Source organism: Rhyacophila brunnea, unplaced genomic scaffold (genome assembly GCF_057557595.1).
Source record: "Rhyacophila brunnea isolate RB1 unplaced genomic scaffold, BYU_Rbru_1.0 scaffold_20, whole genome shotgun sequence".
Classification (NCBI taxonomy): Eukaryota; Metazoa; Arthropoda; class Insecta; order Trichoptera; family Rhyacophilidae; genus Rhyacophila; species Rhyacophila brunnea.
The window spans coordinates 35,898,053-35,923,714 of NW_028232860.1; the positions used below are offsets into that span (position 1 = coordinate 35,898,053).

At 32.7% G+C, this 25,662-nt stretch overlaps 1 protein-coding gene and 1 long non-coding RNA gene across 2 annotated transcripts in view; one reads left to right on the top strand and one right to left on the bottom strand.

Annotated features, from left to right (window-relative positions):
* Positions 1–7,024: 7,024 nt before the first annotated feature.
* Positions 7,025–9,721, bottom strand: LOC147071600 (uncharacterized). Its single transcript, XR_015070792.1, has 3 exons — positions 9,678–9,721; positions 8,767–8,926; positions 7,025–7,335 (listed from the first exon to the last, which is right to left on the bottom strand). It is a non-coding gene; the product is annotated as an uncharacterized LOC147071600 (long non-coding RNA).
* Positions 9,722–12,795: 3,074 nt separating this feature from the next.
* pros (homeobox protein prospero) overlaps positions 12,796–25,662 on the top strand; it is a 306,677-nt gene continuing 293,810 nt past the window's right edge. Inside the window, exon 1 of the mRNA XM_085948168.1 lies at positions 12,796–13,309. The gene's annotated coding sequence lies outside the window, so the exon portion shown is untranslated. The remainder of the gene's footprint in view (positions 13,310–25,662) is intronic.

Below are 25,662 nucleotides of genomic sequence, written 5' to 3' on the forward strand. Positions count from 1 at the left end.
TCGAAATAGGACTACGGAGTTTCGACAAAAAAATTCTACGTGGCTTGCATTAGAGGTGGCTATGACAACCCACCTGGTCGCCAATAATAAGAAATGTAATAACGCAGTAATTATTCGAGTTCCGTCATTTTTTTATGCATGGTGATTTCAACCCTAGCGCGTGTCGCTTGGCGCGTGCGCAAGAGCGAGACGGCGCTACCCTGTCGCGCTCTGCTGGCCACGCGCCACAATCTTATATCGAAGTGTGCCGGATGTAAGATGTTCGGTGTCTTATGTCACGCTAGGGTTACTATAGTTTACCTACTTTATTCAGAAATTTTTCACCATACTAAGTACAACAGCAACAGTATATTTTGCCACAACAGATTAATAAATATAAATGTGAAGCCAACACAAACATGACCCATCCAAATCAACCCACACCGCACCATACTCGGTCTTAATCGAGCTTATCATAAGGTCCTACGTCTGGTTGTGAAGCATCAGCGGTTTTTTTACGCCTGGGAATGTCTCATTAGCAGATACCCAAGAGTCAAGACTAAAATCGCCACGCACTTAGGTGTGCTTTGACTGGGTTTACAGATACTTTCTAATAAAAGTGCCCATGGGAGAGATAAGTATAGTGAACTAGATTCAAGTGATATTTGATCAAATATAACTACGTGAAAAAAATGATACGTATCATGACGTAGTAACCATTGAAAATAACATGCATTATTCTTTAGCACGTGTCTAAGTTTATTCCAAATTTATCAACACTCGAGATTGAAACGAATATTGCTTGTTGGATGGGGAACGATGATGAAATGATGGGGGACATAAAATAATAGTAGGTGCCTACTGACAATGAGAAGGGTATTCGGCGATATTTACAATGGATTTAATTCTTGAAGCACAGGTGTAAATCACTTTGTCAGAAAGTTCCAAAGTCTTAAACAGATGATTATTTTTCAGAATCTAAGACTTGCAAAAGTGTAACAAATCGTCCCAACTATTGGTATATTTGACTTTCATAAAAATGAACAAACATGATATATATTACAATTTATTTACCTATTCTCAAGACAGCTACGAACTAAATATAATCTTTTAATACTGACTTTTCCCTATTAATTTAGATGTTTTGAATTTAAATTAATAAATTTAAATTATTATATTAGGAAAATGTCGCCAAAATATTTTTATACCTGTAAACATACCATATTAGCGTGTGGTTCAATAGTTTTGACAGAAAACTAGATACTGTCGGAGGGGCGCCGAGCGTAAAAAAGCAATTCCACCGATTGACCACGTACAGTTCTCGATACTAACAGTAACAATAATCACACTAGTCCTGCATAATTCCAGCTATTAATTATTTGCATATGTCATTATCTTTATTTATTATTGACCAGTTGCTCCTTTTTTTGAATAATTTGAAAATATATATACTTACATAATTTATTATACAGGTACACAAGTACTTTTTTTTAACTCCTCAACAGACCTATACATCCAATGACAGTAGTATTTAGTAATAGAAGTGAAACAATCACAAACACCCAGGTTTTCAGAAAATCACATAAATATATAGTGTCGTCACCGGGATCGAACTCGGAGCTCCCAGATAAAAAGCCAGCGCCATACGCACTGCACCAACGAGAGCCACGATGCCCCCTACTGCCACTGTGGTCAGTAACTCCTTCCTCAGATCCATTCCATTAGGGGAGCGGTACCGTCACTTTGGGAAACCATGGTTTAAAAATATACCATCACAGTAACGTAATATAAAATTGAACATGTGAACTTACCCATACTTACTTAATAACAGTGTGCATGTTGGTATTGAAATAATGTATTCATGGTCTACGGTTTATTTAAAAGAGGGCACGCGGCTTCCATAAGATGCTATCAAGAAGTTCACACATGGACGAGTTCTGGTAAGTCACCCTTCGTGGGTTAAGCAACAGCTGACTGTGTCGCAGAAGGTACGAGGAAGAAGAAGGGATGTTACGTCTTGATATTTACGGTCGTCATTTGGTTTATTGTTATTTTCATATTTCGAATAGATAGTCATATTGTATTAAAATACTATGAATATATTATCATACATTACAACATACAATTTATTAAACACTGCCAAAAACATCAGCATTTATTATATATTACTTGAAAAATAATTACTAATTTTATTGAAGACCTTGATGGAAGTACAACTTAAATCAACTTAAGTGGTTTTGCGGTCCTTGTTGTCTCGTAGCAGTAGCGAAGGGTAGAGGTAGGCTTCTAAGATATTTTATCTAAGATATTTTCATTCAATTAGAAAATATATGTATTAGCTCGTAAACTGTTATTAATCGATTTAATATTCTTGAAACAAATATAATAATTGAACACACATAATTTTGAAAACAATTTTGAGAAAATAATATATTATAACAGAAAAAATCTTTTTGAAAAAAATAAGACACCTCACAGGAATCGAACCTGCATCTATCAGGTATCGCGCCCACGCACATATACCACTATGTTAAACTGTTTTCAAAATTATGTATGTTCAATAATTGGAATGTTACTCGTACATCCTTAAATCTTGTGAATTATTCGTTGTATAAAAAAAATAGTTAATTAAAAATATAATAATTGTTATTGTACTATGTTACACTCACCGTAATGTTAATTTTAATGTGTAATTATTTTATAAACGAATAAAATAAAAATATTATTATGTTCATAGCAAACCGGAACTTGTAATGCTTGATCCAATACCCGTGACACCAGGTAAATCTTCTAACCATCTGCCGTTTTTTTTTTTTGATAAAAAAGGTGATACAATATTGACAATACGAAGACACCAAAAGATTTATGGGAAGGTGTCAATTTTTATAAAGATTTTTTTAACTGCGGTCAAAATATGTGAAATCGCGTTATCTTTTTTGTTAAAACATTAACCTAAATAATAAAATCTATTAAGATTTAATAAATATCCAGTCGTAATAAAAATGTGCTATAATGTACTTAACTTTTCTTTCTTAATGGATAATCATTATATAAAAATAAAATATATCTGCCTGGAATAAAAGTATTTTTTCTACCACACTAAACTTTATCATTCATACTTATTTGTTTTCATTTAACTAAGAATACAATTATTATTAGTTGATGGTTCTGCTTAGTTTTTAAAATTCAAATTCAACCCTGTCGAAACCAAACCATAATATAGTTTAAGTATGCTACTGATGGACAGTCCGACAAAAATAGTGCACACTTTTTTAGTCATACATATTATTACAGAATTGATGGTGTTGGACAGTTTTTTAAAAAATCATTACGCCCTGGCTAGCCAAACCATAATCGATAAAGATATTTTATAGATAAACGAATATTTTTGACTATTATCTACTATGGCTTAACAAACACAATCTACGCATTGTAGTCTTAGGCATAAAGCCCATTGACGCAGCGAGTGCGGCGCTCGCGCAAAATTTCTACAAGTGGCGCGTAAATCAACGAAAATACAACGTAATCAAATACGCCAGCGCCCACTGGATTTGACGACGCATTTTACGCGCGCGCCGCATGAATCATCGTTTTTTCGCGAATCACCGCTTCTCGGCGATACGAATGAAAGAAAATACAATGGAGTCCATTCATTGAACACAGCGAGTAAAAACACGCCGCGCGAGGCATCGTCGATCGACGGGCGGAAAGCAATTATTTAATTACAGAGAAGTCATTGTTTTATTTTATTGCGTGTTCAGTTTATCGCTGGTTGAATAATGTCATCGTAAATTTTAATTACAAGCCCTGAAATAATATAATATTTTTATTGCTTTGTTATGAGAGGCGCTGTAATAATATTTATTTTGTGCTGCTTGGGCAGCTTATAACATAGGTGAAGGGTAATGCGCGGGAAGAGACGAGTGATTATGGTTATGAATAAACACTGCATACGCGGACTTCGCGCGCCCGACGCGTTCTGTGGGCACCATCGCTTAGTTCAATGAAAACAAATATGTTTGACTGACAATGTTTAGTGTGAACTATGTCGAATCTTAATAGCCTATCTCCACCCCTCGCCACTGATATTTTTTTGATTAAAGGTAACTTTATTATTTTAATCTTAATATAAATTCACGTAAGTTATTAACCAAAATATGTGACAGAAATTACATAAATCATGTTTGTAAAATTTATACAAAATAAAAATAATAAATTTTTCAAATTATCAGATTTATTTGGAGAATTGAAAAAAATCGATTGTTATTTTTTCATCGTATGGAGCCTCATAATCGGTACGCTGGGTCATTACGATGTAGACATTGCCATTGTTAAAAAATCACTTCATGTTCATATTAATTTACCAAATATCGTAGGTTGATGTATTATAGGTACATACATAATATAAGTACAAGGAAATTTTAGACGACTCCCATCCCAACACAATAATTGTTGTTTTGTTGTGTTTACGATGATAGTCTACGTTGAATATCCATGCCAGTATGGTGCTCACGCCGTAAGTCTGGTGACTCCATGATAATATGGTTGAGTTGGTTTTCTTATGTTCAACTGCCTGTGACAGAAATTAACGGTCATTTTTGACTATTCTCTCTCTGTGACTTACTGCCACTTGTGAGGAAGTGCCCCTCCAACAAAATAGTAGGTATAAAGTTTTACCAAACGTACCATATTACAATATTTGAAACCATTTTCCATGCCATTTTCATTGATCTGTATTGTATTATATGATTAAAATTTTGGTTTAATCCTTCCATGGCTAAGATTATAATATAAATTTACATTATTTTTTTGTCAGAGGGCCAATTTTTTGTATTGTGTAGTTATTGTGTGTATTTAGGAAATATAATAAAATAACAAAACAATATTAATTCATAGTGTGAATTTATATTTTTATTTTATATTTAACTACATTGTTTTCTATTCTTATACATTGTTAAAATAATGATATCTTAAACTTTCCAACATGCAATGTATGTAATCCTTCAATTTGGACTAACATTTTGAAGTGTGAATACCCAAAACACGTGTGAGTTGGATTTCTGTTAATAATATGGATCCATATATTGATTTATGAATGTTCACGTTATAACTGTTGATTTAGGTAAATAACAAAAAGCTCGCGGGACCGGGACACTTTGTTAACCTCTGGTATAAAAAATTCTAATAGTTGGATTAGAGTGATTAGACTAAATAAATAATAATTACAAGATAAAAAGAACTTTTTAAATACTACGTTTTTAAATTTTCTGTTGAATTATTATGCTCAATATGCTCAAACTTCTACTTGATATGAAGTAAATAAAAAACAAACAAACAAACAAATATAGAATACTGTAATGTCATTTTGACATTTCATTTTGATTTCCATAGTAACGCACTATATATTAATAATTTAGTTGCTAGGACCACCCCTTAGCAACCAATAATAGTCTTTTACTTTTTACGGATTTTTCTGAAATAACTTTCCATACAAAACAGAATTAACTGAAAATGAATTCAATTCTGCTTAAAGATGGCTAAAAGTATTAATAGAATGCATTGGCATCGTGTTCTGATATATTCTAAAAGTTTCAAATGTCTAGCTAGTCGGGAAGTTAGTTAAAAATCGATTGCACGATTTATACTGGACAAACAACCACCGGATAAATAAGAATACGAGTTCATAAAAACGTTGTAAAAAATATTATAGTCCAATAAAATAATTTAAATAAATAAAACAACTTATCTTTTTGTGCAGTATTTATTAATTTCTTCAATGAATATAAATTATCACGCATTAACTCTAGTAAGAACTCAAGTCATTTTCGTATTTCACACCTTACACCAGCAGTTTCCAAACTTTTTAAGGGGGGTAACATAAAGTTTGGAAACCACTAAGTTACATACTTAATAAAGACTGAAGATCAGAATGATTTTCATGTCTATCTCTGGCTTTGACAATGGTGCTATCGACATAACCACGCAGAAGATAACTTATTAATAATTTAACCTGCCAAAATTTCTCTCCCCTATTCGTAAGCGTTATGTCAGTGCGGGTCAATAATTATAAATATATGTACCTAGGTGCTTTTATTATTTGTATTTATAATCCAATACTGTGTGAGTATGTATGGTATTACGAATGTTAGTATGTACTGTTTATTAAAAACCAACCGGAATTGTCTAAATTTATAGTGAACACGTTAATAAGACAGTATCACAGCCACAGAACATATCAATAAGATAGGAATGCGAAAGTCAGTTGCCATAGTAGATCAACACTTTGGCGGCAATTTTGGTTTATGACTTAATGAGAGACAAACCAATAAACCCAATAAATTAAGAACCCTCTAAATATCCTCAAATATTATCATCATTACCACGTTTTTCTTAGCTCGTATTCTTGTTTGTCCGGAGGTTGTTTATCCGGTACAAATCTTGCAATCGATTTTTAACTAACTTACCGACTAGCTAGACATTTGAAACTTTTAGAATATATCAGAACACGATGCCAATGCATTCTTTCAATACTTTTAGCCATCTTTAAGCAGAATTGAATTCATTTTCAGTTAATTCTGTTTTGTGTGAAAAGTTATTTCGGAAGAAATCCGTAATCTAATCCACTATTATTGGTTACTAAGAGGGTGGTCATAACAACTAAATTATTAATATATACGTGCGTTACTATGGAAATCAAAATGACATTTCAGTATTCTATATTTGTTTGTTGCAAAATAGCAAAAAAAAAATGATTTGTTGACAATTGTCTTATTTTTCCTAAATTATTAATATATAAAATTGTCAAGTTTATATGATTCAACACAAATTTTAAAAACGTGGTAAGTATATAAAAAGTTCTTTTTATCTTGTATTTGTTTATTATAATATTATTATATTGTACGATGCAGATGGTAATATTGAAATTAACATTATTCTTTAATACAGTTTATCATATATTTCTCCACACACGAGAATTGTACTTTCTTACGTATAGAGTTTTTTGCACGCATCCTTCATTATTGGTGACTGAGAAGTCTGACACGAGGAAACAGTTGTGATTCAAAAGGCAATTGGCAAGTAGATACATTTTTTTTCAGAACTCCACGTGAGACCAGGTATGCTCTTTATATTTCTTCCAATGGTGCTAGAGACCAAAACGATACTTAGTCTCCATAATTCTTCTTCTCAGTATTCCTCGATGTCCATCAATCACTAAAAGTTCTGCATGAAAAGTAGCTCCAACGCGTCACCTTTCTATCCATCGATTCAACGGAATCTTTGTCTCCCAACTCAGTAAGTACTCTGTGACAACTATTCTCAGAATCCATTTGTTTACCATCCGCCATGTCGATGAACCTTAAAAAAAATCACAATTTGATTCAGTATTCACGGTGACTGAGTTAGTATAGCGGCCGTCTGTGTCTCAAGAAATCACTCCTGCAGCTGAGAAAGTAGCAATACATTTATTATTGTCTTTTTTAATTTAATTGATCCAGCGCAGTGGCAACAGTTGGGCGAATAACTAACAAACAATCATCGTTAAAATCTATTAATATGACCTTCAGTACCTTGTGGTATCCATATGTTCTAACCAAGGCAAACTATATTCAGGCCTTGGCATTTAATTGCGAAATGCAATGATAATACTAGTTATTGATCCAGTGAGTCGGGTGCTGCCCTTCATCCGGGGCTACGGGTTCGATTTGCGGTGAGGTCACAATATTTATCTAATTTTCTCAAAGGCAGGGTGTTTTTGATTGTTTCTCTTCTATTATTAATAATTATACTAGTGTTTCACTACACTACTGTCATTGGGCCACATGGCTGTTGTAGTGTTAAAAAGAATGTATACTTAAATATATTTTGAATAATTTGAATTATCTTAGAATGCAATGCGGTAACCTGTTCACAATAAATGCAGATTTTCGATTGCAAATTTTGTTGTAAGTATTACCATTTATTTATGCAACCATAGTCATTTTCTACAATCAATCCGTTTAGCATATTGCAATCGAATTATGAGCAATAACTAGCACTACCATCGAAGTTTGCAGTTTTGTATCACGTTATGACTATAAATAGAGAGCATTGACTCTATCTGACGAGCGTACATGGCCAAATTAAATGAATAATGATAATATAAATTAATACCAATAACGAAGTCACTAATGATATGTAGTTAAATTTAGTTTTGATCTATTAAAGTTTTGTAATGTTGCTAAAGCCTTATAAATTAGAAGCAAATGATTATTTTAATAGAAAAGTTGTTACAAGTCTGTTTACTGAAGCCAGGCGGTTACAGCGGCAATTTTCAGAGCCAATTTCGATAAGAATGCATGAATTCAATAATTTTAACCTAACCTAACAAAATAATCTAGTTACTAGTATATTGGCTGCTTTCAAAACTGGTTGCCGCTGGCTTCCACTGAAGTGACTAAAAAGACAAGAACTGAAAAATGATATGACAATAATCACTTACATAAATACTGCGTTAATTAATTTAGCTTAAAGTGCTGACATACAGGAATATTGTTTTTTTTAAAACGGTACCTAGGTACCTCGATGTATTGCGAGACAAATAATAAAAAAAAATACTGGAAGGAATCTATGAAAGAAAATTGTGCCATAAAAGCAGTTTATTTACTTGTGAGTCGATCATAGCTACCTGGGACTTTTTGCTTAATAAAAAACATTGGTTTCACAACTGCATACATGCCGATATTAATTGACATAAATTATTAATAAAAATAAATTTATTTAGGCATTTAATTATTTGATTGGTATTACCACTATCCCAATTGTATCACGACGATAAAAATGAGAATGTTTTGGTCTTGAAGTATCCATTAGACGGGTGAAGATTTAATATGTATAAATGTCTTGCTGGATATCGTCATCATTCTTTTATTGAGTTTGGAGTTACCACATCATCCAGAATATCGTGAATCTGAAAGAAATCAAAATTAAATTAGTAGTCTTTCCTGGAGTTTTTGATTATACACGGGTCATTTTGATAGCAAGGGACAATAATAATTTATAAGTACCTAAATAATATTTTAGGTTCTTGTCTATTTAGTGGAAGCCATAGACAAACAACTTTTGAAAATAGCCGATAGGTATACTGGATTATTTGTTAGGTTAGGTTATCATTCTTGAATTCATGAATTTTGCCGAAATCGGCTATGAAAGTTGCAGCTGTTTCCGCTCCCTGAATTATATTGCATACTACCGAAATACGGGAAAAAATATTTTTTCATTTGGAGGAGGTTGGCACCCGGGCGGCAGCCGCCCATGGCGCGTTCCTGATAATATGTTCTGTGGATAATGCAATAGGTATACAATAATGAAAAATGTTATGGTACAAGTCTGTATATTGGAAGCCAGGCGGGAGTAGTGGCAATTTTCATAGTCGATTTTGGCAAAATTCATGAATTCAAGAATACTAACCTAACCTAACCCAACATAACTTACATATCTTAAACTAACCTAATCTAACAAATAACGCAGTATACCTGCAATTCTCAGAATTTGTTTGCCGCTGGCTTCCACTAAACAGACAAGAACCAATATTATTATAATATGTATGAATTATGACAACAGTGGAAAAACATTATACTTAATGTTTATATTATAAATTAAATAAATTTATTCAGAAAGCTTTTGATATTTTCTGGTTTTAAAATAAGGGTGAGCTATACCGAAAGCTTTGCTTGGGGACTTTCTTTAGCACGCGTCCCCTGAGGTATGAGACGGCATCAGCGGTGACCGTTACAACCAGAGAACCGTACCATTTTTCGACATGGGAGTAGAAAAAAAAATATTTCTATCTTTAAATATATTAAGAAAAGAGTCTATAATTAATTACAACAACTAAAACAAAATATAAAATGTTCGGTAGAGTGACATTAATAAAAAACATTAGAAAAAAATGATATAAGTATAGAAAAAATATCATAGTTTTCTCAAATCATATAATTACGCATACCAGACTATTTTACTTATTTTCTAAATATGATATTATGTATATGGTAGGTAATGTAGGTACATGTCTTTTATGACTAATAACAAGATGAAATAAAAATAACAGTTATTGTCTTGCGACGGGTGAAATGAGATGAAACCGGTGGTATAATTTGTCCATTACAATTCCAGGTATATTTTTTCATCACCAATCGGTGACGATCCACGCTATATCAAAATTTCTCAAGCCCTATATAGATAATCTTTTCGGAAGTTAGATTGTAGTACTTTTTCGTTATCGTTATATGAAGTATTTTTTCCAGCGATTACCCATTCACTGTACGATATACCAGTATAGCAATCTTGCATCATCAATACATTATAATGTTTGCTTCCATATATAATAGTTTGTTCTATTGTTTTCCAGGTTATGACAAATATATTTTTCACATCCACTTAAGCACACAATAATAATTTATTTAGTGTTATTTAATTACGCCGCTTCTAGGATGTATATCCTAGGTTTAAATCCTCCGGCTGACTCTTGAGCTCAAATTATACTGACAGACCACAGATCCAATCATATTATCAAATGACTTAATCGGATCGTCTGCCCCTATCACCCACGATCCTGGATGACATTTCACAATCGGCTGGAGAGTTTGATAGTGTAATTTAACCTTTCTTTCAATTTGTTCAGTACGCGATTGGGTGCAGAGCAAGTATCGAGTTTATTGAATGAATGCCTAAAAATTTTCCTCGTAAAAAAACGCCTGTCAAAATGTCTGATTTTTTAAATTTCGTATATTGATCACTGCCGGTTTGTGCAGTCATGGAGTTACCTGCACGGTAGATAAATTAAGGCACATTGGCTGCGCACAAATGGCCGACAACGGTTCGGCCAGTATTAGGGATTGCAATACCGAATGAATATATCAATACCGGTATTTCGGTATTTCTTATTTAATACCGGTATTCGTCAAAACATATTATAGAAAAAATAAGTACCCATCAATAAATATGACTATTAAAATCTATTTGAAACACTATTTTATAGCAACCTAAAGTACCTTTGCAAATATGCATAGATCATAATATTTTACAATTGCTAATTTTTACAAATACCTACAATAAGTCCAGGTACAGAAAAATCTCTCTTCAACTTTCTTCAAAAAATCTTCAACGTTTGTTGAATATACTATCAATATTCGATCAATAGTTATAAAATAATTGTAAATATAAGCCACGCATGTTATCTTTTTCGAAATATGTTGATTCATCGCGACGATTATTAGTCTATAAGTATAGTTGATGGTTTTTGTTTTAATATTATTTAACCTTTGTTAGTTTCAGTCAATATATTTGCATTTTGATAGCATAAAACTTATACATTAAATTTAATACACAATATAGTAGTAAGTAATGTCAAAATAACATTAATTTCAATTTGGAAAAACATAAATGTGTATGCTTTCTTAATACCGAAAATGCCGGTATATTGGATTTTTGAAACCGGTATTTCGGTATAGATAAATAATTGAATACCGGTATTGCAATCCCTAGCCAATATGTATTACGCGAAAAATTGGTCATGGGTAATTATGTCAAAAACTATGAATGCGTAAAATGTATATCGTCAACTCATCTTGTAAACCTCGTTAATCCAAAATCCTACTTTTTTCAGGATGCAGTGATATCTGTATAATTTTCGTCCCAATAAAAATCTCAATATTGGCTGGAATGGAATTTACGACGAATTTACGGATTAAATTAGCTAAAAATGTCTACTAACTTGAATTACTTACCAATTATCTATGCGACAGTGCCAGGACGAATAAAATGTATTATAAATTTAACTGCAAACTAGATTCGATACCTTTTTTGAACAATTTTCACCCGACGGCTTTTCATCAATCTTTCTTTCTTTTTCTTTCGACCATGTCCGATCCTAATATAATCATATGGGCCTCCATAGAGTGGAGGTTTGTTTTAACAGATTTTATTTCTACGGGAAATGGATGTCAGCCACTTGCTCAGCATATTAGGTTAAAAAACAATATGTGTACTTGCCAAACCCAGGATTCGAACCTGGGTCCCTCGACACTAAGGTCCCTAGACCGGCGCTTAAGCCACGCGGCCATCGCGGGCATGGGATTTCATCACTCAGGCCTTTTATATTTTTTCTTGGCTGTTAAAATAATTGGTAGGTGTCCTTTGAAACTTCAGAACATTTTATGTCCCGGTTATACCTAATTCAACAGCAATCCAGGACATGATTGTGTTTTCCGGGCAATCGTGGCAAACTGGGGTGGTTGGAACGGTTTATACGTAAGATATCTCATAATTTCCTGTATTTGAGCAATTATATTGTGTTCCCTCGTTTAAATGAAAATGATTACTGTTTATTTAATATTTTTTTCTACGGCACTGCACTTTTTTGAACGGTATTGTGCAGTTTACTCATACAATAAGTCTTTAAGTAAGGAAGTAGACAAATACCCACCTTAAAATTAAGTACGTTTCAACTGATATCATTTTGGCTCGCACTCCTTAATAACTACGAATCCACTAGCTTACAAATATGACCCCTATACATCCGGCATTAAGGACTCGTATCCTGCCTAAGAAATCGTCCGATCAATCTTACGTGAAGCAGTTTATGAAATCGTAATTCGGGCGATTTTGGCCCTTACGCGTTCCTTCACACGGGGCATTGTTAAAATGTTGATATCGTAAGGGACGATTATTGTAAGGATATTATTAGTACGCATAAGGGTGGGGATTTCAAGAAGTGTGCGCAAACTTGTAACGTCTTTTCTTTTCTAAGACGGTGCCATACAGTTGGTTGGCGGCAAAACGAAACGTTCCAATTTTGAAAATTTGAATTTTGACAGCAGAGTTTTGGCGGTTAATTTTAGTGTGTTGTTAAGTTTTCTAGTTATTGTGTTTTTACTTTTAAATGATTATTATTGTGTTTAAAATTTAAAAAAATAATTTAATAGAGTTAGAGGCTTCAACTAATTGTGATAATATTTTATTAATCTAATTCTTCATTATATTGTTCAATTAATAATTGTTTCAAAGTGCTTTCAATATTGTATTATAAGGTGCTACGTATATTTTAATTAAATAAGCATTAGTGGAAAGTGGCTGTTTATATTAAAAAATAATTACATATTATAAAAACATACTTACTTAATTCATTGTTTATTAATTTATATAATTATAAAAAATATATATTTCGACTGAATTGCTTTAATGTTTTCTAATTCATAATAATTTGAATAAGTAATATTTTTCATTGTCTTATTTTAACAAAAAAATTGTTTTTCAATTAGTTTGTGTCTACTAGGCTATCTCCAATTATGTGGTAAGTGAAATTAATATTGACTACCTACTTTCATAATATAATACGTATACTTTATTTTATATTATGACGTTATCATCAGTGTTATGGCGTGTAATACCTACTTCTTTATCATCAGTGTCATATTAATCTGATTCTCAACATTTTTAGACGATGTATATTTCAATCAAAGCTTCACAATCTTTCACATTAAAAAAATCGCGTCAGCTGTTTAATAATAATATCAAAAGCTTGAAGTTTAAGGCGGAGTGTTGTGCTACTAGGGACATCTAGTGACAGAATTACTAACATGTATTAAATTGAATACTTACAATAATATTTTTTTTCGACCATGTCCGATCCTAATAGGATCATAATATGGGCCTCCACAGAGTAGAGGTTTGTATTAACATATTTTGTTTTTTACGAGAAATGGACGTCAGCCACTTACTCAACCTATTAGGTCCATACCCTGAAAGACACAAATTGAAAAACAATATGTGTACCTACTTGCCAGACCCAGGATTCGAGCCTGGGACCCACGGCGTAATAGTCCAATGCTTAAGCCATGCGGCCACCGTGGGTGTTAATATAATATAGGTAACTTAATCTTACGTTTACGTTATGTTATACCATAGACACAAAGAATGGGCGATTATATCAAAATTTTTATTATTGAAATTGAAAAATTATTATTTATTACGTAGGTAAACCAAAACATCGAAATTTCTAAAAAAAAAGGTTTAACTAGAAATCCTTTTTGTTTATATCTAATAAAAATTCGGTAGGTATTATCAAAATATTTGTTTAAAAAAATAGGTGTTGTGGTTCTTTGAAAACATACTTACTATTCGTATAGTTAACAACAACAAAATATTTCATAGATGTCACTACGCATTAATGTAAGTGAACTGGCGACATCTATCGAGTAAATTCTTCATCACCCTCCTGGAGACTGCATTGACGTATCTATTTATTTATTCGATTTTTTTTTTCGTAGTTTATGACTGGTTTGGAGGCACCCTAGCAGATGTTACCATGTGCTTAATAATTATTGTTATGTTGTATCATCGCCAGACAGCGCAATATCAAATGATTAATGTCTAATTTATACCTATCATTCACATTTGTTTCCAATTTCAATTGTGTTTTTTTATTTAATATATATTATATTTATTTATATTTCATTTTATTTTTGTCCCAGCATGGAAAAAAATATTATTGTAACCCTACACTATAATAATATTTATAATGTAGGTAAGCACAATTAATTAATATATGAATATTCTATAACGTATAACACAATAAATACTCAATGAATATTTATTTAACTTACTTAATTAAACCATGAATTATATAGAACAATATATTGTATTGGAATTAACAAAGATTATCGATTTTATTTCTAAGCTCGGATTTATTTTCTATATACATTTCTATATAATTCACTGACCTGGCTACGAGTATAATATTATCCATATTGTCATGACATTGATTAAATATGAAAATATTTTTACCAGGGAACACGATCTCTTCTGCGGGCTTAAATTTAACCAACAGAGATATCATGTCGATGTATTATAGGTATCACGTGACTTATATAGGTTAGGTATTACGCTTTTTAGACATGTCTATACTGTTTCAAAATAAGTATGTAGAAGCTGTATGAAAAAATACATATTTTAAACTCTAAAGGGCAAACTAGACAGCAACCGGACAAAAATAGATTCATCGTGATTCGATTACGTGTCAACTTTTTTGTCACCTGACCCACAGAGGTGTGACGTCAAATCTATCAACAGGAAAACATAAACACTGTCTATCTGTGACGTCACCAGCGACAATTTAGTAGACAACTAAGTATAATAATACAACATTATAACAATTATACTTACGGAAAATCACTAATAAGTGCCTAGCTGCAAATGCCACCAGAGTCTATTTTTAGAAATCCACCAAAGTACATTGATGCGTGAAATATTGTTTATAAAAGTTTTGAAAACTCTTCAATAATTATATTGTATTTTTTAGAAGTTCATAACTAACTTTATGGAATATTGGATGAGAAGGAATATTAAATGACTTTTTATCTACGCAACCAAGATTTGGATTCAGTACCTCAGAATTGCAACATTTCTACCTTCCTATACCTACACACACTTGTGCGTTGTGGAATATATTTTCATATTTACCCCTGTAGATCAAGAGCAAACTGTATTAGCAGTTGCTTGATTTTCTTCGTAATTTTGAAAGATTGTTTATTGCATAAAATCATTTGTAACGTGTGGCCTAAAAAATTTAGGCCAATAAATTAATCACAGCCACCAGTGGTTGCTATGCGCTGCGGGTTGTATTCGCTGCACTTTCAGATACACCGGAGGCTATTTTTAATGTTTGTATCTGCGCGTGGCCTTAACGACAAAGCACACTGCAAATAGCCGTGCGATGGGCACGTGGCACGAGAGGCGTAAAAATCAAGTGCCGTTTAGACTCCATGCGCCGTGCGCGCATCGCATGGCTTCTAGCAGTGTGCTCAGCCGCTTAAATGAAATGTTCAATAGCGGACATTTTTGTTCCAAAATATGCAATCAACAGAACGTTTCAATAACTTCTGTGCAGTTTAATTAATTTATGCCTTCATGCATTTATGACAATTTCACTCATGCAAAACAAATATTCATGTTTTCTAACTGAAAAACAAAAAAGCATAGTTAAATTAGTCAAAATATTGATAAAGAAGAAATAAATCATGTCGTACCTATTTTGTGCATACGCAAATTAATGTAATATTTTGTTGTTTGACATGTTGTTTCTATTATTGAGAATTGGGCAAATATTTTGACACATTTTTAGGAAATTATTTATCATCATTGCTCTAGTCATTTTACTTTTGTTAGGTATTTGCGATGGCACTCGATTATGACGTCATTGACTTTTTTGTGAATTTGTTAAAGGAATCTTATTATAACACATTATTTTATGATCATATTTATTATTAAAATTTTATTTATTAAGTTTTCTATATTGCGAGAATATGAAGAGATTTTTGACTAAGTATATCATAGTTTTAATATTGTTTATATTTATTTATAAAAACATCGATTTTTATTTTAAAATAATGTGTAACTTGAAATCCTTTTTATTTATATCAAATCTTAGTTAGGTCCTAATATTGAAGCTTGATTTGATATAAATAAAAAGGATTTTTCCGCTAAGTACCTCTGGTGGGTAGAGGATTCACCTTAAATAATATCGTATGAGTAAAAGGTAGTGGTGTATATCGACCATGTCCCTTAATAAAATATAATCATAATTCCTTACGATAACATAATGAACGTTAAACACATTTTTACAACGTTTTTCTTAGCTCGTATTCTTATTTGTCCGGTGGTTTTTTGTCCCACAAATCTTGTAATTGTAATCGATTTTTAACTAATTTCTCGACTAGCTAGACATTTGAAACATTTAGAATATATCAGAACACGATGCCAATGCATTTTTTAATACTTTTAGTATCGTTAAGTAGAATTGAATTCATTTTCAGTTAATTATGTTTTGTATGAAAAGTTATTTCGACACCATTATTGGTTGCTAGGGGTCTGGGGTCCTAGCAACTAAATTATTAATATATACGCGCGTTACTATGGAAATCAAAATGACATTTCAGTATTATTTCTATCAAGTACAAATTTTTTGATCGTTTAAGCTAGTCAAGTCAAGTTTATGTGATTCAACAGAAAATTTAAAAACGTTGTATATAAAAAGTTCTTTTTATCTTGTAATTATTATAATTGATATCGAAGTGCCCACATATGTTAATAATGTCAGATATATTTGCTCCAAAAGACAAATAAAAAACATGCACATTTGCACACCTGTGATTGTCTTTGAGTGTGTGTGCACTGCTGACATAATGGACTATTTTATTTTTCAAAGCCGTTGTTATTAAATTTATTGCACTACAGAAAACGCATTGTGCAAACATCAATATGAGAACATTGAATATTTTCCGAGAAATGTGTTTCTATTTGACCAAAATGTTTACAAAATGGCGTCGTACAATAAAAATTACTGCAAGACAGCCGCGTCATCATAGTCATAATAACTTACATCAATAAAAAAATATTATTTATTTATATTAAATTTTAATTAAGTATATTTTTATAATAATACGTAATTTAATTAGTTACATATTATTATTTTACATAATAACACTCTGGGTAAAGTCTAGCTAGGAAATGATTTATTGTATTTTAAAAATCAGCATAAACAAGGTTGTCCATTAATTATTAATTAATTTATTTATATTTTGTGTTGAATGTAATTAAGGTGAATACTCCACCTATCAGAGGCAATATTTTTTGATAATTTACATTTTAAATTATTTTAATTTAAAAAAAAAATGTAATAAGTACCTATTTTATATTTTAAGTCACTTATACCAGGTGACATTTTCAAAATTCAGTGGATTGACAAAAATGTTCAAAAATCAAGGATTTTACTTGATGATTAGTACTTTTCAAAGCAGGCGCGCACACAGAAAAATGGTTTGGGAGGGTCCATTTTGAAAAACATACATACTTAATATTTTTTTATTGACTTTTAAGCGGCATGAGGGAGTGGGACTAACAAGACATATACATCGACCGCAGAATACTGCATTTTTCAAACAACATTCCCCATACGCAGACACTCCACACTTTGAGTCTAGCGATAATCACCTGACCAGCAAGTATACCGTAGCTTCACCTTCGAGTTATTGCAAGCTATCGCATCCACAAGTGGTTATCGAATGCGCGTGGCTTAACTGTTATAATTATTAGAATCGTTAGTGTCCGTTTGTGTTGTCCGCGCTGTCTTGTATTGTGAACATCAGAATACGAATGCAATCATTGGATGCCCCATATGGTTGCACTGGGTTCCAAGTGTATTCCTCTGATCATGGCCCCACATCCTGAATCGGACCCCCAGGCTAGGATTTTTTGCGCCCCCCTCTACCTATCGTTAAAGATAAAGGCAGTGTGATGCTCTACAGTAATATTTTCCAAACGTTGTACACGGTAAAATTAATGTGTATATTTGGTGTTTTTTTTGTATATTTTAATACGTCCATTTGAATTATGGGGTTATCGACAATTGTATTGTATAACCACGTAATTTTAAATAATAACATTACCGAAGAAAAATAGCGACTTTTTTTACTATTTGAGAATTTGTGACGTGTGTTTATATCACTTATCTGGTCGACACGCTACGCCGGGCCCTTCCTGAGCCCGGGCCCCCAGGCTACAGCCCTGTCAGCCCCCCCTTTGTGGGGGCCATGCCTATGATGACGCGTTGTATAATGCCGAGAAGAGTGAGGTCAAACCTTTGAGAAGGCTGTTCGACAGCCAAATCATCTGGATCACGATCCTCTATCTTGAAGTCCAAACGAAGAAGTCATATTCCATTCACCTAAATAATATTTTTTTCTGGGGGGGTTCCTTACCCGATCTGTCTAATTCTAACATTGAAAATTCTGTCCTAGATTGCCCTAACCAGTATAGCTATATTATGTTAGATGTGAATGCCCACGTAGATAATATACGTATTAAAGATTTCATATCGTGTCTGGCACGTTTGATGTAGGCAAATATGAATGGACCTTAAATTGTGTAAAAAAAATTGTATAGTCATGCGCGCGGCAGTCTATGCTTGCAGTCCACTATATTTCTCGCATTAGTTCGTCCCGCGGAACAATGGGCGGCTAATGTATGGCGAGAGCACAAATCTTGGTTTGCGTGACAGGCGGCCAAAACTAGAAGTAGACACACAACCCGCTTCGTGAATTTCACCATCCGCCTACCGATTTGTTACCCCAATACAGTGATTCTTAACCGGTGTACAGCGGAGCAATGGTGCACCGCGAAAAAATGATAGAAGCAGAAAAATCCGCGAAATAGTGAAAACCGAAAAAGTCCTTCGCGAAATTATGAAAGATCTAATGTGATTTCGATGTTGACGAATCGATCGCACGCGTCTTTCATGGCCTCACGGGTTTACGAATTTAGACGAAGAATTGAGGGTAGCTGTATCAAATATTTGACCTAATATTTCTGAAATCTGTAAGCTCAGTTATCACATTAATTGATTTTCACATCAAATAAATTCGATTATGTTAAGGGTAATTTCACTTACAGTTTTTTCATATATGTATATATTTTTTATTTAATATTTTTTTTTTCATTGGCTGTTATGTAATCTGTTTAATTTGTAATAAAAATGTCCGCTTGTTTTCTAACCGTTTGATTTTGGTGCAAAGCAATTTTTTCTTGTGATTAAAAGTACATCGTGACTTCGAAAAGGTTAAGAACCACTGCCCTAATAGATAATACAACTAAGATGTTCCTAAAATATAATAATATATAACTACAAAATATATTTTCGTTTTTCTTAATCACAGTTAAAAAATACTTTTTTATAATTTCGTATCGGCTGGGGGCAACCTGTATTAACGTACCATTCGTAACCAATACATTAATTCTTTCGAAATTTAGTACGTCATTCTGACCCCCTGATTGAATTTCAATAAGTAAATGTTTTCATTTCTTAGCATATAATTACAAACCTTGAATATATGCAAATGAAGTTGAAAAAAGGGTTATTAAGGTGAATGCGCCGCCTAACAGAGGCACCTAGCAGAAAATATGAAGATTTTCTATAGAAATCATTTTTTTTTTTTTAAATAAGTAAATATTAAAATGACCTGAGATAGTCAAAAATCTTTTCAATAAAACTTAATAAACCAAATTTAAAAAAAAATGAATGGTGTGTTTATCTTAGACTTAAATATATATATTTTTTTATTTTTAATAGTTTTAGTTGGTAGGTACGTAATAATTAAAACACCTTAAAATAGAAATTATCAAAATATGTCACATATTGCAAGCTTCGTATCTTACCGCTAGGTACGTAGCGCACTCACCTTAAGACTTGTGTTTAAATAAGTTGAAAATCACTCCGCATTGTACATTAGTTTGTAGCACGATTTTAATTTGTATGCTCTGTAACAACTAGGTTAACCTAACAAATAATCCAGTATATTGAGTATTTTCAAAATGTGTTTTCCGCTGTATTCCTCATAACCGAACAGTACCGATTTTTTTTTATATCCAATTAATTTTAACTGTTTAGATAAACAATCACGTAACATCGCAAATAACGGTACCCTAGTAAGACATCAATTACTATAACAGGCCGCTATTAAAAAAATATTTACAGGCAATGTATGCAATTCTGCCAACGCAGATAATATTATTTATTCCATAGTGACAAATATTTAGCCATATTAAAATCATTCTGGAATCGTTATAAAGTGTTGTTTCCATTACTGCCTCTATTATTTTGTAATTGTTTCAACGTTCAGCCTCTTTTGGACCAAACCAATTTTATCTGATATAATCTCGCGCACCTGGACGTAAGGAAAGGTATGACGCATTTCGTTGGTCTTTTGTTAGAAAATCCCCCTTCTATCTTTTGTCATGATGTAGTATGGCAGGAATCATTTTACAATATAAGTAATACAATTCAAAGTAATATAAATGATTCCGTCAACGGCTTTTTTCTATATATTTTTTTTATAATGACAATAATTGTTGTGACGTAGTATTTTAATTTAAAAAAAGGCCACAAATACAAAATAAATTGATTGAGAAACGCTGCTCTGTAGGATTTAGGTTAAAATCAATCAGTTTATAATATAATAGGGTTAATGCAATGTGCCTAATAAAATAATAGTTGTATGGGGAAAACAAAAGTCAATATTTTAGAAAGTCACTTTTGTCTTCTGTTCATAACACTTAGCTGACTGACCTGCCAAGCCGTCTCTCCTAAGCCCCACCCTTATGGTATGGACTGGATATTCATAAAAATGGAAGACTGAGTATACCGGCATTCGTCCAGATCCAGCCGTTTGATTGAATATAAATTATGTATATATCATTTAGAGACCTAATTATGATAATACACTACGCTGAAAGAATGATAGTCCGATAACAACATTATATTCAAACCGATTTAGTATATTTCTTCGTTCTGTATATATTATAATGTGTACTTTTCATTTCTTTTTTCCTTGCAGACGAAGTCACGAGGTATAGCTAGTTAATTGTAAATGTAATATTATCGACTTGATTTAAATTCTAAATAATGAATTGCACTATTCCATAGGAATCGATTTTTGCGTCTAGGGTAAGTAATATTTGTAATAATTATGACCGTTTGGCCATACTCATTCGATAACCACTTATGGATGCAACATGTCGAAATAACTAGTAAATAATGCCTAATTATAGCGGTAGACCGGGTGTTCATAGTTAGATTCAAATCGAAGAGTATCTGGGTATGGAGAAGGAACCCGGAAAAGTACGTGGGTAATTCGCACCTGCTAGATTTTCTTCACCCTACCAACAAATTAGCTAATTATTGATATAATGAATCTTATAATAAGTTTTATTCGTTGAATAAAAAAATAGTTTATTAAATTATTAGTAATATATATATAAGTCTAAATACGTTATAAGAACTAAATAATGGAGTAATCCGCGACGTCGGTTAGTAATAATTAAGGAATTTATTGATACTTACCTTAATTTAATATACTTACTAAAATCGATAGCCAACATTATAACGCAGTTCGATAAGCATTTCATGTAACAACTACTATTTGAAATCGTCATAATTAACTAAGATGCCCGTTGTTTAATCGGAAAAGCATACTGGCGCGAATCTAGCAGATTCAGGTCCGGTCGGGAGTCGTATTTTTTTCTACAAGACAATTTTTTCTAGTGTGTATATGCATGAGATGTTTTCAAATTATGTATATTCAATTATGGATATATTTTCGAAATGGACTTAATACGGAATCCGAAGTTCGCTAAAACTGATTCCTATGGAATAATTACATAACTCTCATCCGTTATAAGTATGCATGAATTTAAAATATTGTACCCTACGTCTGAGGAACGGACATCAAAATGGGGTCTGGTCTAAATAAATAATTATAACTTTTCTTTAAATACGTTTTTAAAAGTCTTTGATTTCACAACAAAATCACTAAGAGCCTGCGGTCACCAAATCCTTTTTAAAAACATTACATAAGTCAAATTGTATTTAAGACTCGACTTTAAATTCAGAGTTTCAAGTGAGGGAGGTCCGGCAACTAACTAATGAAAGTAGAATTCAAAGGATAAAAGTCGTCCTCTTTTAAGTTCTTTGCATTTCACAATGGCTAACTTTCGTTGCTCATTTTAACGAAGTACTTCCAAGTTATACTTCTCGTTTATTATCCTTTTACATAGAGTTACATACTTATGTATGTATTTAAACCTATCTTACTTACAATTGAATAGAATTTAATCTTTCAAACGGTCATTCACGGTGAAATTACTTTTAACTTTGTTAACAGGATTTTTTTTAAATCAAAAATCGTTTCCGAAAAACTTCATTCTATTTTATGGGGACTAAGAATTCGGAAAGAGTAAAAGTTTCAATAATAATATTAAGGCTATACCTTAGTTGAGGCATGGTCTAAAAAGATCGTGGCTAGGCGATACGCGGATTGCGGGTCGCGGGTGCAAATGACGCATGCCTACCAAAATATAATTTGTCATATAAATCCATCATGCGTCCATTTAATGTTCTGTTTATTGTTCTACGGTTGTGCATATATGACGGGTGGTGGTGGGCACTTTAACGTATGTTCTATTAGTAACAATAATAATACATTCATATGCATTCTTTTTAAAGTAAATGGGTAACGATTTTAGTCATCTTTACACGATTTAAGAATTAATACCCCCGTCGCCATCACGAAACAAATTGACGTATTGACACCTCGACGTTCGCTCTCAGACTGCCAGCGAGTACAAAATTTCGTCGTGCCTATAGTTGAAAATTATTTGCCATTTCACTGAAGTATCGCCTTAAGATGTACACATCGTTCCTCATCATCAACACGTCATCGTTATATATGAGAGTGTTTGCTCATTACATCGGTGTCAACGAAATATGATTTAAAATTTATTGTTAATTGGTTTTGGGTCGACAGCGCCACAGATAGTTTTTTTTTGTACTAGTTGGTTTACAGGAAGCCAGACGGGAACTGCGCTAATTTTCATAGTCGATTTTGGCAAAATTCATGAATTCAAGAATGAAAACCTAACCTAACCTAACAAATAATCCGGTATAGCGCCTATTTTAAAAATTTGTTTGCCGCTGGCTTCCTGTAAAGCGACAAGAACCTTTTTTTTAAGAACGTTATTCCGGACCACTGCCATTTTTTTATTATTTTGTAATAAATAGGTACTTAAATAGGTACAGATGAATTTGACGAAAAAATTAACTATACCTGCAATTTTTGTAATAAGGGTTAATTTACAAACTGCGTTAAGTACTTTTATTTGTAAACGTCATTGAGATTTTTTCTCGCCAATACATCTGTAGATATTGTGTGAATCCTAACACCAGATGTTCATTCTATAAATACAAAATTGATTTTACTGAAATTAATATAAAATAAGTAAGAAATACAAAAAACTGTTACCTACTTATTTTCAACAAATAATAATTAAAGGGTGGGTATATTTTATTATCCCGTTTCTTGTGGGCCTAATGTAGGTCATACTCCAATCGGTCCTTGCACGTGTAATATAGTAAGGTTCTCTTTTTTATCTTCCGATAATAAACAACATATTGCATCGTAGACTTGGAGATGTTCCGGACCCCTTAGCCGGGTCGCACATCAAAACTCGTCTCGACTGCGACACGTCGATTAATATATCGCTGTGATTTTGTTGGTATTCACAAAACACATGTAACCTAATGTTCTTCCATCCACTGCTCGAATGCGACAATTTAGTTTGAAAAAACAACTGGTGTCGCAAGCAACAAATTTCATTTGACATGGGGCGTAGGTTTAATTCCAAACAGTCGTACTGGAACGAATGCAAAAGCAACTTTTTCATTCGTTTCGGCCTGCCACATGACGTCACTGTTCTGGAAAATAGTTGCAACATTGCATATTATTTTTATTTATGTACTTATATATCAAGACGAAACGATTTTGAATGTGCGACATGGCTTAAGCTTAAAACCCAGGGAACTCATGGTAACTGAAATACCTTACGGATAAAAAGAAGCAGGCAACCTATATCGAGTAAGGAAGAATACGGGATAAATTTAAACACGTGTTAAGAATACGTCATACGTCTATACTGACGTTATACTGACAACTGCTCTCGGTTTATGCATTAATACTCATTTAATATTGGTGTATTACACACACTATTGCACGTCTATAATGCGTGGCTCATTTTCGTAGGAGACGCACACATTCAATACCCTGTGACAAAATTTACTGTACTGGTATATATAATTATAGCCTATTGGAATTCTATTTATTGCTGCTCTGTGTTAAAAGCTCTGCATAAAAATTGCATATATTTTAGTGTCAAAATTGACGTTCGTTTCAAACTATGTTGGCCTGCACGACATATTACTCTTACATAGTATACCTACCTATCATCGCAGACTAGGGTGTATAAATCGATTGATTAAAATTGTACCTATGACCGGCTTTACATAGGTAAGCTATACCCATCTACCCACGACCCAATATTTCAGTGACCGTGAAAATGATGTGAAGGTGTAAAATTTAATTTCCCCCATGTAGAACATAAGGCTTATAGGTAGGTAGATTTCTACCTAAATACCAGGTAGCTACATGGGTATGTATCTAATCTGCGCGAATTTTTGGCAAATGTTGGTCAGCTGCAGTGGTGGCACTAAGAATTTTCACAGGGTGGGGTTACGGTACGCGTAGGATATTATTTGAAATTTAAAATATCCTGGCCATTATTCTCAGTCATGATGGAGTTCAACGAAGAAGAATAAAAAGTATTTGAAGGGCAAAGCATGACACCTAAATTTCAGTTTTGTTGGAAATTATTATATTATGGGTCTGGACCTTAAACCAGGAGATGTTAGGGAGAGTGGAGGCTTTTGAGATGTGGCTGTATAGGACGCATTCTCAGAATTTCTTGGATTAATCGGGTGGTAAAATATGTTGACATTCTCAAACGAATAGAAAATGACCGCAACGTTTTGTATAGTATCAAAACCAGTAAAATAATATATCTCTGCCATGACGGCTCTCGTGCTGCAGTGCGTAAGTCGCTGGCCTTCCATCCTGAAGGTATGGGTTCGATTCCTGGTGAGGACACAATATATTTATGAGATTTCCTCAAAACCTGGGTGTTTGCGATTTGCAAACAACCTTATTGTACGAAAAAGCAAGGACATGGTTGTTAATAATATATATAAAAAAACTAATAAAAATA